The sequence below is a fragment of the Urocitellus parryii genome, chromosome 4, assembly GCF_045843805.1.
Source record: "Urocitellus parryii isolate mUroPar1 chromosome 4, mUroPar1.hap1, whole genome shotgun sequence".
In the NCBI taxonomy this organism is placed as follows: Eukaryota; Metazoa; Chordata; class Mammalia; order Rodentia; family Sciuridae; genus Urocitellus; species Urocitellus parryii.
Window position 1 is genome coordinate 133,665,629 of NC_135534.1, and position 13,184 is coordinate 133,678,812.

Below are 13,184 nucleotides of genomic sequence, written 5' to 3' on the forward strand. Positions count from 1 at the left end.
CTGTGGAAGGAGAATGAGTAGAGGGGAGGCAAACTAACAGTTGATAGATGTATGAGCGTGTCTTTACTTAAGTTGTTGACCACAAGAATAGGCTGACGTGAGGTCGGACTGGGAGGCCCTGCTTTTTCATCTGAGAGCCACAAATAACTTGTGTGAGCCTGAACATGATGTTTGGTAAACTTCTAACCATTTTCTGCTCAGCCTCTATGCTTCTCCTCTATCACTTTGATTCCCCCCCCAAATGTATCAGCCTTGCTGTTTCTCATCTCCACATCTTTCGGCTGGCTATTCTTCCTGAAATATTCCCAGTCTGTACAATTGAACTGCTCATCCTCCAAGACACTTACTCAGTTCCTCTGCCAAGCAGTCCCAGGCCAGCCCAGGTAACCTGGGGACCCCCTGAAGATGGCCTCACTGGCCCTTGTTCAAACCTGTAGCATACTCCCTCACCATACTGAATCATTCCCCCTACAAAACCATGAACACTTTGAGAACAGGACCTATACTCCTATTTAGGTTTGAAACCCCAGCAAGATATTACTAAAAAACTTGACAGAAGAGGTGTGTGATAAATATATGAATGAATAAGTGGGTTTTGAAGTACATCATTCCCATCCAGTTTTCTTATACAGAAGAAGATTAGAAGTTCATTGGATTAAACAAAGGGAAATGAAAGGAAGGGATGGGGGATGAGAATAGGAAAGACAGTAGAATGAATCAGATGTAAATTTCCTATGTTCATCCATGATCAGTGTAACTCCACATCATATAAAACCACAAGAATGGGAAGTTATAGTTCATGTATGTTTGATATGTCAAAATACATTCTACTGTCATGTATAACTAAAAAGAACAAATTTAAAAAAGGAGAAAAAAGAAAGTAGAGCACAATGGTTAAGAACATATGTCATAAAGTCAGACTTTCTATTTTGAAATCAAAATCTATGACTTATTAGCTGTGTGGTGTTGGACAAGTACTAAACAATAACTAAGATGTTTCTCAACCATATCACCACGCCCTCATTTATAAACTGAGCTTAGTAATAATACCCAGGAGGGTAGGTGCATGGAATAAACAAAATACCCATGGAAAATTCTTAGTGTAGAGTCTACTATATGATGAACATCCAGAAGGTATTTATACCAGAAATCTTTGAGTTAACTTTGCAGCCTGTTTTAGGAAATGTATTCTTTATATCACCATATAAACAACCCATACCAGATATTCACTCAGCTATTATTCCTAAAGGAGGTTGTGTATTCCATGAATTATGCATAATTAGGTCTTTAAAGCCACAAAATACATCTATTTAGGAAGTTTCTTTCAACAAATGTTGTGTACCTACCATATGTGGCTATGTGCCTTCAGAAGTAAATCATCCCATCTCTGAGGGAACAATCTCCAAAAAGATTTTTTGGTGGTTTAGAAAGTTAGAAGTTGGGATATAGGTTGCCTAGCACTTCTATTTTATATATGAACATAATGAATGCTTATAATTAAAAATTTATATTATGTGAGGGGGGTTAGGGTTGTGGCTAAGGGGTTTAGTGCTTGCCTAGCACGGACAAAGTGCTGGGTTTGATCCTCAGCACCACATAAAAATAAATAAATAAAATAAAGGTATTGTGTCCAACTACAACTAAAAAAATTAAAAAAAAAAAAATTTATATTATGTGAGTTTTATAATGAAATATCGGTAAATAAATACAGCAGCACTAATCTAAGACACCTAAGGATGATTTAAATGAACTATTCTATAGCTTGAATCATACATGTCTCCCATAAGTCTGTTGGTAAAGTCTTGGGCTCCAGCATCCTGCTATTAGGTGGTAGAAACTCAGAGGAGGTCACAGGGGGAAGTCTTTCAAGTCATTGGGGGCATGTCCTTGAAAGAGGTTGTGGGTCTCTGGCCTCTTTTACTCTGTTTTGCCTCCTGGCCTACGAGGTGAGTGGGTTTGCTCTGCCATACCCTCCTGCCACCATGTGCTGCCTTGCCCAAAGCAACAGGGCCAATCAGTCAGGGACTAAAACCTCCAATACTGAGCCAAAATAACCTTTTTCTCTTTATAAGTTGATTAGCTTAGGTGTATGTTATAGTGATATAAAACTGATGAACACAAACTGTAACAAAGAAAACACATTCTGTTGACCGTAAGAATAATTATGAAAGAAAGGTATAAAAATAAATATTTTTCATGATCTGAGTTTTTCATGATCTGAGTCCCCAAAATATGGCATACCTTACGGAGAACATAGATTTAGAGAATACATATTGTTCCATGCAAGTTTTACTGTCAATGGTAGACTAAAGATCAATTCAATATGCATTTAAAAAATAGTTATTATTTCAAATAAAAACTAAAACATAATAAGGATTTCTTCTTACTTTCTATATCTTGGGCTCTATTTCCTGGCAGTGCCCTGAGCACTTCTTAAGAATTTTTGGGTTCAATCACAGCCTGTTTGCTCCTTCCTTCCACAGGAGCAATTGTAACTGAGGGTAAAGAATTTAGGAATATAGTAATATAGTAGCACTTTTCTTTTTCTTTCTTTCTTTCTTTCTTTCTTTCTTTCTTTCTTTCTTTCTTTCTTCCTTTCCTTCTTTCTTTCTTTTTTTCTTTTCTTTCTTTTTTTTTTTTTTTTTTTTTTGATTCCAAGGATTAAACCTAAGGGTTCTCAACCACTAAACCATATCCCCAGACTTTTTTTTTGTTTTTGAGACAGGGTCTTAGTAAGTTGCTTAGGGCTTGCTAAGTTGCTGAGGGTAGTCTTGAGCTGTCAGTCCTCCTGCCTCAACCTCCCAAGTTGTAGGATTATTGGTGTATGCCCCCATACCAGCCATAGTAGCACTTTTCTATCCCAGAGACAGTCATACAAAAATTTTCAGACCTTTAGTCACTAATCATCTGTAGAAGGATAAATAGGGTATTTATGAGATATTCATACTTAAATTGTAATAGTATGTTTTTGTTGGAATGTGGACAACATTCAAAATTGGTTTCCACATGTAAATTCAAAGCAGTAAGGCAGACCGAAGTTTAGTGCAATAGACTGAGGTCTGTAAGGAGACCAGTGTTGCCTGACTATTCTGTGCCAGAAGCTGAGCAGTCATCTGGGTTTCACAGGCTTCCCCAGCTCACAAGGTTTTCTGGGAATCTTCTTGGTTGACAAGCTCCTTATCTGTCCTTTGTCTGCCCTGGTGCTTCCTGGAATCTGTAGCCATTAAGAACAACTTGAAAATTCTTTTTTAAAATAGAAAAGCTTCAGAATTAGGCCGTTAGAGTTAGGAGGAATGGAATCTCCCCCAAAAGTCTAATGCAGAAAATCATGACCAGGTACATTCTTTCTCCTGCCCAAAAAGAAAACTTTTCATTTATTTGCATGTCATTGTGGCTGTTCTTATGCCTGGAATTTATCCCCCAAATAGGATTAACTGTTGGGAGAGTTAACAGCAATCAGAATTCATTCACTCTGTGTTTCCTGCACTTACCCATAAAACAGACAAGACAAAAAGCAGAAAAAGGTCCTTAAACATTGACTACTCACATATAGCTGTGGTAGAGAGAGAGGGGAAAACAACAACAAAAAAAAAAACCAACCAACCAACCAAACAAACAAACAAAAAACAAGCAGACAACAACAACAAAAACCATTACCTCATCTTAAGAGGTTTACAAACAACCAGGAGAGATAAATCTTATAAACAAATAATTTACAAGATTATGTGGTATAATGTAAAATTGTAAGTATAATGATAATAAATTATCTAATTACTTAATTTAATTTTTAAAAGAAACACTTGTTGAAATTTACACGGAGGCTTACAATGGTTTTGTGATTTACTCAAGACATATTGTGGCCAATGTGGGATTTCAATCTAGGGTTTGGCTGAGGATCTGTGTTTGTAAACTGTGTGTGCTGCCTTTGTTTTAAGGATCTGAGGGCTTGAATAGTCAAGGAAGGTGTCATGAAAAAGCAGGGCATGAGCTGGCCTTGTTAAGAGATTGGCCATGTCTTAATGATCTCATAGTAGGGGGATAGTATGAGGAAGGGCTCAGAAGCCAGCTTGAGGAAGAGCAAGCTGCTTGGATTTGATTGATGAGTAAGATAATGGAAAAACAGCAAGAATATAATACAAAGAAGTAGGGTGGATTTGTATTTTAATAGGATTTGAAAAACTAGCATATCTGAGATTTTTTTCCCTTTAGCAATGGGAAGCTCTTTTTTTGTCTTCTTTCTGTTATTCCAAAGGCATTCTTTCAGAGTTGAGAATGCATGTACAAAGAAGAGGATACAATGGGTGAATTAAACACTGTAGGGTGAGTGTGTAATCATACCACTGGGAGAGCCCACCAGGAGCTGTCATCATTGATTTGCAACTCTCCTTCTTAAAATGACTTGCTAAGCAGATATGGCCACTTCCGTGATACACTTTGTTATCTTTCCAATTGCTATAGTTACTCGTCATTCAAAGTGAGTGGTCAAGTTTTATTCCAAATTCAGTGAGAGACTAAGTAAATAAATTAATTGAAGCTAGATATAGTGGCATTTAGAAAGAATATTAGGCCTAATTTGAAATGTTTACATACATATCAGTTTTTAAATGATGACCTTAATATCCACATAATTGCTCTAATTCTTCCTGAAATATCATAACTTTCCTGTAAGAATTGGAAAGTACCACTTTGTCTGCCATGGACAGTACTTCTGTATGCTAAAATTTTTAGAAGTTTTTTGCAGTAGTATCTAGCTGAGAATATCAACTTATTTCCTGTGTTAGCTTAGCTACCGAAAGTCTAAGAGCATAAATAAAACAGTCACTATGTCATGTCCATTGTTGCCCATTGCTGTTTTTACAGTGGTGGGACTTCTTCATTTTTCCTCTCAGGTGTGTAATTGAATGTAACCAAAAGAATGGACCCTCATTAAACAGCATTGAGTAGACTGTCATTTATCCCATATCATGGTTCCAACAGAGCTCCAACAAATACAACTCTTAAAGTTACTTTCTTCTTTTCTATGGCAGAAAATATGTTATCTTGGTAGTTTGGTGGGAAGAGAAAACTTTTCCAGCTTCTATCATTGCTTTGGAATCATGAGCGGGAAAGAAAAGGAAGAGGTGATTGCAGATTATATGATTTCACGTAAGTAACTACAGCAGAGAGTTCTTGTAAAATATGATTTGAGTGGCCTCTGACCCCCAAATATCTCCCTGACTAGGTATTGAAATTCTTGTAATTAGATGTCCTCCTTGAGGATGTTTGAAGCATTATATTAACAAGAAGATATACTCTATAATTAAAATGTCAAAAGAGGACACCTTATTTAAACAAACACTGCTAGTTATCATCATTCAATGAGAATAAGACTCAGAAGGAAGCAATTCTGAAGGCCAAGAAGAAGGCAGTGTAAAGAAAATGTGAGCCACACAAACCAGAGTATGGACAGTGTGTGTGTGTGTGTGTGTGTGTGTGTGTGTGTGTGTGTGTGATGGTGGGTGGACAGGAGATGATTAATGTTTTCTATGAACATCGTGTGTTGGTTTGGGTCTGTCAAGCAGCAGATGTCCAGACAGGAAAAGATGGACAGGAGGTTTTTTAAGGAGAGAAGAAGGGAAAATGAAGAGAGGATTGAAGGGGAGGCAGAGAGCCTTTGGTGAGACAATGATCTAGGTCTGATACTTATAGGAGAAAGGGAAGAAAGGAGGACAGAGAGGGAGGAGTCGTGGATACAATGCAGAGAGTTCAGGAACAAATTCAGCCAGATTAATCCGAAATCTGTGAGGCACAGTTGCTATGAGTTCTGTATCTCACCGGAATGGACTTGTTTGAAACCCTACTCTATACACAGGCATTAGCTAGGACTAGGCTGAATCAGGAGTGGCTTTAGTTTAAATGTGATGGTTGATCCAGAGAGACAGCAGAAGGGACCATCAGTCAACTACACTCTCTCATCTGAGTGATACCTTTTCATGACTATCACTTTAAAAAGTTACAATTTAGGAATTCTTTGCTTTTCCAAATTGCAGTGAATGTAATTAGAAAAAAAGTTTGTGGTCATTTCAATTAAATAAGAAATGTATTCAGTTTGTGAGTTAGCATATACATAGGTAAATCTTTTATAATGTAAAAATAAGTTAAACATGTAATGTCATTATCAATGTTTTTCTTCTGACTACTTGCTTTAAGGAACATCCCAAAACCCAAGGGCGACTCTTCTCAACATAGTTTTATTTCAACACGTTCTTGGGAGAGTGGACTTCCCATCACTAACAGTGACTACTGTGGCAGTGAGTCTCAGTCATGTGGCAGGGATAGCCCTGGAGTATTATATTGTTATTTCCAAATTGGGATGTGTAGGCTAATTTGAAGTCTGCCATCCATCACCATCACCACACCAAACCTAATTATGAGTTGCCTGTTCTATAACGCCTGGGCCTGTATTCTTAGGAAAATTTCCAGGTTGTGCACATCCCTACTGAGGATCACTGTTCTAGGGAAGTGGTTTTCAAATTTAAGCATGCATGAAAGTAGGAGGCAAGATGTTTTAAAAACATTTGTTTCAGTAAGTCTAGGGTAGATAGTACTAATGAGCATTTTTAGCAGGCATCCTACATGATTCTGTGCATTCAGGTGAGCCACAGGAAGAATATTTTCGAAAACCATTAATTCAGGATCTTAGTTGACTATTCCCAGTCTATAAGGAGCCAATAGTTATCTTCACCCAATGGATCAGTGCAGCAGTATGGAGGATGGGCAGGGTGCAAAGAGGGGACATCTCTAGGTAGCAAGATGGTGAGGCAGAAAGGGATGGGGAACATTAAGGAATGGAAAAATATATATAATCTGTATACCTGTGTCTGTCAATCTATCTATATATCTTATCATCATTATTACCAGGAAAATCTATTTTAGTTGAAATATGGAAAGGGATATATCCAAAAAGTAGTTATTATTGTTCTACATCTTAGAACTCTATTTTGCTCTGGACTATGATACTGAAATATTTGCACATATATTATACCATTATATCATTTTATATACTGTCAGGCATTGCTTAACACTGGAGATACTTTCTGAGAAATGTGTCATTAGGCAATTTTGTCATTGCATGAACATCATAAATATGCTTACACTAACCTAGATGATGTAATCTACTACAGACCTAGTCTAGATGTATATACATTGAACAAAGTAATATGAGATTAAATCAAGCACAGGAGGAAACAATGTAATCCAGAAACATGGTAAACACAAGATATATGAGGCTGTGCTGGGGTAACATAGCATACTATATCAAAGCACTTTTTAAAAAAATAAATAGAAGCATTACACTAGAAAATAATGATAAAAATAGAGTGCATTAAACATATAAACCAGTGACATGGTCATTTGTTACTATTATTAAGTATCATGTTTTGTATATAATTGTACGTGCTATACTTTTATACAACTGACAGGATAGTAGATTTGTTTGCACTAGCATCACCACAGAATTTGAGTATTGTGATGTGTTATGACATAAAGACAGCTGTGATGTCACTAGGGGATAGGAATTTTCCAACTCCATTAAAATCTATGGGACCACTGTTATAATATATGTATTCTGTCATTGACCAGAACATAGTTATATGGCACATGGCTTGATATGCAAAATGCACACACATCTGCTTTCTTAGATGTCCTTAGCTTTATTTTAGATATAAGGGAATGGTATTGATCTTGCATATATTAGATATCTGACTATTTATACTCCTTTGGAGTAGAAATCAAGGGCTGTAATTATTGAACAACATTATCTGCTTGATTATAATATTAGGAAAAAATGCAACCTTATCCTTATTTAATAGTGTTCCAGTTTAAATCAAATATGAATGCCTGATAGAAATCTGAAGCTGACAAATAAATGATAAATTTTTATATGGAGGGCGGGAAGAGACCCATTTTTATTTTTTTAGTTTCTATGTAATTCTTAAGCACCTTTTTTGAATGCTGATATGGAAAATAATGCTATCTGTATGCTGCATGACAAAAATGGTGATGTTTCTTATGCCTTGGCTTGTGTTCCTGTTATCATCACCCAGATAATATTACTGTGACATATTGACACAGCACTGTGGCACCGTGACCTTGTGCCTGCAGCAGCCTAGAAGGACAAGTTGACGGAGGCACATGGCACATTTCGAAGCAGTGAAGCAGTTCATTACTGCTACAAAGAGAAAGTCTGCTCTGGAGACAAAAATTCTTATCTAAGGCACAAGACAGTCTTGATTCAGTTTCCTGTTCTAAGACTGATTTATTACATGATCTATAACAACAACAAAAAATATTCAATTCATTGGTGACTCAGCCTTTCTATCTGTAAAATGGAAGTGACTCAACATATAAAATTTTTCATCCAAGGGCAGTGATGGCATAAGCAATCCACTCTTGGCAAATAGAAATTTTGGAAGTATATTCAGAAAAGCTAAATTAAATGATAATCACAAATGGTTGGTTTTCAGTACTGTTATAGCTTGAGAATTATTCACTGCCCTGAGTTGTTCTCTTCATCTTAAAGGTCCTCATGATAGTCAAGCTTTGAAATCTTCTTTGGTCTTAACATTAAAATTTGCCCCTTCCCTCTTCATGACAGCAAACTGTATCTCACTCTACATGGGACTACTTGGGCCACTTGTCCTAGAATCCCTGACAATATGCAACTTCAGTTGTTGCAAAATAGTTATCAATTGGGTTCTGACAAGTACGTCTGTCTTGGAAACCATGTCCCAGACTCCAGTGGAAGAGTGGCCTTTCAAAGTTATGGATTTTCTCAAGCACCTGCTGGTCCAGCCTGTGATCTATTTCATACATTTGGCTTTTCCACGTAGGAAATACAATTGCAGATCCTCTTGACTTGTGTTTTCTCAGGTCATCTTGATCAGGAACATTTTGGAAGCCCCAGTTCCTTCAGGAAAAAAAAAATACTCTCAGTAAGATCAAGCCTTTTTTAAAAAAATTATTATTAGTAACTAATAAAAATGCCCATCTATTCTGCAGTGAGTGGCACAGCAGAATCTTGGACCTCTCATTCCCCAGCATGTCAGCGCCAGGGTAATGAGGCTGGTGGGGTGGGGGATGGGGTGCCCACAGCAGGAATTCTGTAATCAAGCCACAAGGGGGCAGGGAAACATGCTCACTTGCCAACCTCAGCCAGGGGAACTTGGTGTGAGCTGTATTTTGATAGCCTTGCTTGTTTTCTCAGCCATCTGAAGGGCATACTAATAAGTTTGTCACAGAAGAAGGGGAAGGTGGGCTTAAATACCAGGGAAAGTCATTAAAATGAAAGAATGGGCTAAGCCTCACAACTATTTCCAAAGCTTAGCTATTTCCTGTCCAAAGCCAAGTTTCCTTTATTTTGTAAAAGATGAGTAAAATGAAGGAATGAAGGCAAAATCACGCTTATTCCCCCTGCTCCCGTATTAGCTAACAGAGGAGACTTTGATGAGATGAATTCCTAGGGGCCTCATAAACCTTTTCTCTCTAACATACAAACGTCATCCAGTTATTTTTAAAGGAACTCTGTACATGTTTCTTAGTACACAAAATGCACTACTTCAACCCACATCAACAGAAACAAGAACAGCAGGGGAAAAGGCAATGGGATTCTTCCAGAAAAACTGGCAGAGCCCTGTTATTGATGGAGGCGTGGTGTTTACTAGGGGAAAGCTTGACTCTTGACTTTTGGTTGCAAAATAACTAGGATGTGTCACAACTATCTCACCTAGGTCATGAAAAAAGTTATTATTTAAGACAAACCCAAGAGAACAAATCAGTGCCATTGTGAAGACTATCACTCTAAGATAGAACTGTGCTCATTTTTTGGAATGTGTTTACTTTTTATATTTAACCTTCTTTTTAATTAGAAAATAATTTAAGAGAGAATATTGAAATAATAGTCATTAATTTATCACCCAGAATTTATATATATATATATGCATATATATTTATATGTATGTATATATATGAAATATGACTCCAGTTAAAGGCCTCTGCCTGCTTTCTCTTATTTTTCCTTCCTTCCCCAAAGGAGACCCCTCCCTACCTTGGCAGGTTTTCTTCCTATTCAAGAAAATGCTTGGACATTTGTGCAGTAAAAACCTGATACCCTTCAACCGGCTCTGGATAGCAGATGGATAAATAGACTGGTTTATTCATGAAATGAAATATAATTTAGTAGTTAAATCATGGATAATTTTTCAGATTTATCTAGTAAATGAAACAAGGCAAATCATGAAAGAAGGCAAAAAGTATACTACTTATATAAATCTTCAAAACATATATAAAATGGTATATGTCATTCATGAAAACCTTATAGGTAGCAGTACTAAAATAATGTGGCTGTGTTTATTTTTCAGTACGTTTTTTATTCTCTATGTGTATTATGTACTTGGAGGTATTGTGAAGGATAAAATATGTATGATTTGGGATCCCTACCCTCTAATATGGGCAGAAAGATTAATTAGAAAGCAACAAGAAAGATAAAAAATTAGTTATCACACCAGTAGGGTAGCATCTCACAGTGATTTAAACTAGTGTGATAAATAATGTAGTATTGAAGAACTGCTGCTGATTATTGTCATGTCATTTAATAAATTAAAAAAAAAAAAACAACTGTGGTTTAACCAAGTAAAGGAATAAGCTTGGCATGAGTCACGGGTCAGACAGAGCCAGGATTGGAACCTGCATTTATTCGACTCCAGAGGTGCCCTCTTGACTAGGTCTTCCTCTGCTCATTGACCTTGGTTAGTCACTGTGACAAAGGAGAGTGATAGTAAATAAATAAATAAATAAATCTTTGAGGACTAAGGACAACAACATATAGAAAGAAAACGGATTAGTCATTGCAGGCTTTGGGGTAAGGGGACTGAGGGTTAACTACAAAGGAGGGCAAAGGATTTCTACGGGTAACAAAAATGTTCTATATCTTGAGTGCATGACATTCATTTGTCAAAACTCATGGAACCACACTGAAAAGGATGGATTTTAGTGTGTGTGTGTGTGTGTGTTATACCCTAATAAACCCAACCTCAAAAACAAAGAAGAAAAATAAAAAAAGCCCAATAAACAAAAATCTTCAAAGGCTCATGGATAAACACCTTGTTCTGGGTGTAAAGGCATTACCACTGTTAAAAATTTATTTCCCCAACTGGTAGAAATTCCACAGAAGAGTCCTGCGCCAATGCTCCCAAAGCAAAATAAAGCATGGCCTATTTCCTCTGCAGCCTCTCCTTGGCAAACCAAGAAAGTTGGGCCTACTGGGGAGTGGTGGTGCACACCTGTAATTCCAGCAGCTCAGGAGACTAAGGTAGGAGAATCGAAAGTTCAAAGCCAGCCTCAGCAATTTAGTGAGACCACTACCCCCCACCCCATTGCAAAATAAAAAAAGGGCTGGAGATGTGGCTCAGTGGTTAAGTTCCCCTGAGTTCAATCTCTGGTGCAAAAAGTGTTAAGTAACACCTTTCCTTCTGCTGCAGGTAGGAGAGCCAGGTTTTCAGAGAAGCCCTGTTCTTATTCAGGAAGGCTCCCCTACTGAGGGAGTATCCGGTGTTCATGCTGTCTTTCTGCTGGGGAGGGAAGCTCCCTGGAGCTGCCGCACACCTGAGATACTTGCTACCAAGCACACCTCTCCCAAGGTCCCTGCAGATTGCACGCTGGAAAGCATAAGTGGGGAGGAAAGAAGCCTCACTAATCTGCAGCCTGAATATCTCAGAGTACAGCCCTTGAATCTTGGCAGTTTAGATCCTCTGGTGATTACTGGGACAGAGGCAGAAAGACAATGCAGAGAGCAATTTAATCAAGGCAGTCTGTGCTATCACCACAGAATAAAGCTATCCGCTGTGCAGCCCTGGACTTTTGGTCTTCCTCCCTGAAAGCTGCATTGCTTTGTAATGCCGGGTTCAGGACTCGCAGCTATTCTTTGAGTCAGTTGTAGAACCCAGCAGGATAAGACATTAACAAGCTTAAAAGGTATTACCTACCTTTCCTTACCAGGAGTTTTGCACAGACTGCAGGGGCTTCACGTATCTCTTGTACTTTCCTGAGGGAATTAGTTAAAATTGCCAAGGTGGAAAGTATTTGATTTAGATTAATCTCACTTTGCCAAGCAGGAGAGCCTCATTACTCTGATTGGCTAACCTAACTATGCTGCCCTTCTTGCTCCAGGAATGGGGAAAAAGCTTCTGGTTCATAGCTTTTGTTGGATAAGTAAAATAGGTCATCATTATCTTTTCATGAAACCCATAGAAAGGATGGAATAAACTAGAGAGCCAAGCCAATGGGAAGGCTGGTGAACCCACACACTTCCACAGGCTTTAGCAGGACCACCCTCTGGGAATAAATTTGTAAATCCCATGTCCTTCATGTGCACTAATTTTTCCAGGATTCTCTTCAAATCATGGTGGGACAGTGTTTTAGGTCAGGTCAAAACCATCTGGGAAAAAGCATCCATTACAGGTTTTAAGAGGCTTTATTTGTTGTGAAGGGGGAAACAGCAACCACAAAGATTTCCTCTAATTGATTCTAAATGAATGATTCTAGGCTTTATGAACCACCTGTATACTAAAAGCAAGAGGGATGCCCCTTTCAGGAAAAGCCAATTATTGGCTAGAAGAACTCCAAATGGTATTTTTCAATTGTGAGTGTGCAATCAAATCATCTGCAGACTTCTTAAAATGCAGATTCTGTCTTGGTGGAGATTCTGCATTTTTAATAAGCTTCCAGGTGATGCAGCTGGTCCAGGGAAAGCACTGTGAGTAGTTAGACCCTAAAAGTGATAGAAATGAAAAACTGTTTGCAAACTGATCAGCCCCAGCCATGCAAATTATTCAAATTATTCACCATAGCATATCAACATTTGCTGTCAGTTTCCATTGATAATTTTGTTACTACCTGATATTAAATTATTTCCCTTTATTTATGTGGTCATGCACAGACAGTTATCAGGCTGTACACCACAGACAGGGAACCTAAAATCCTCTTGGCTGGTCACTGACTTCTCATATACTCTTCGATGTCTGTGTTTTCTTTTCTGGATATAAGGCTAACTTCACAATGATATCACCTGTCTAAATGCATATTTATGTCATCATTGTGCCTTTTCCCCCCCCAAATCAGAATCAGCTCATCTCCAAATCTTCCAAATC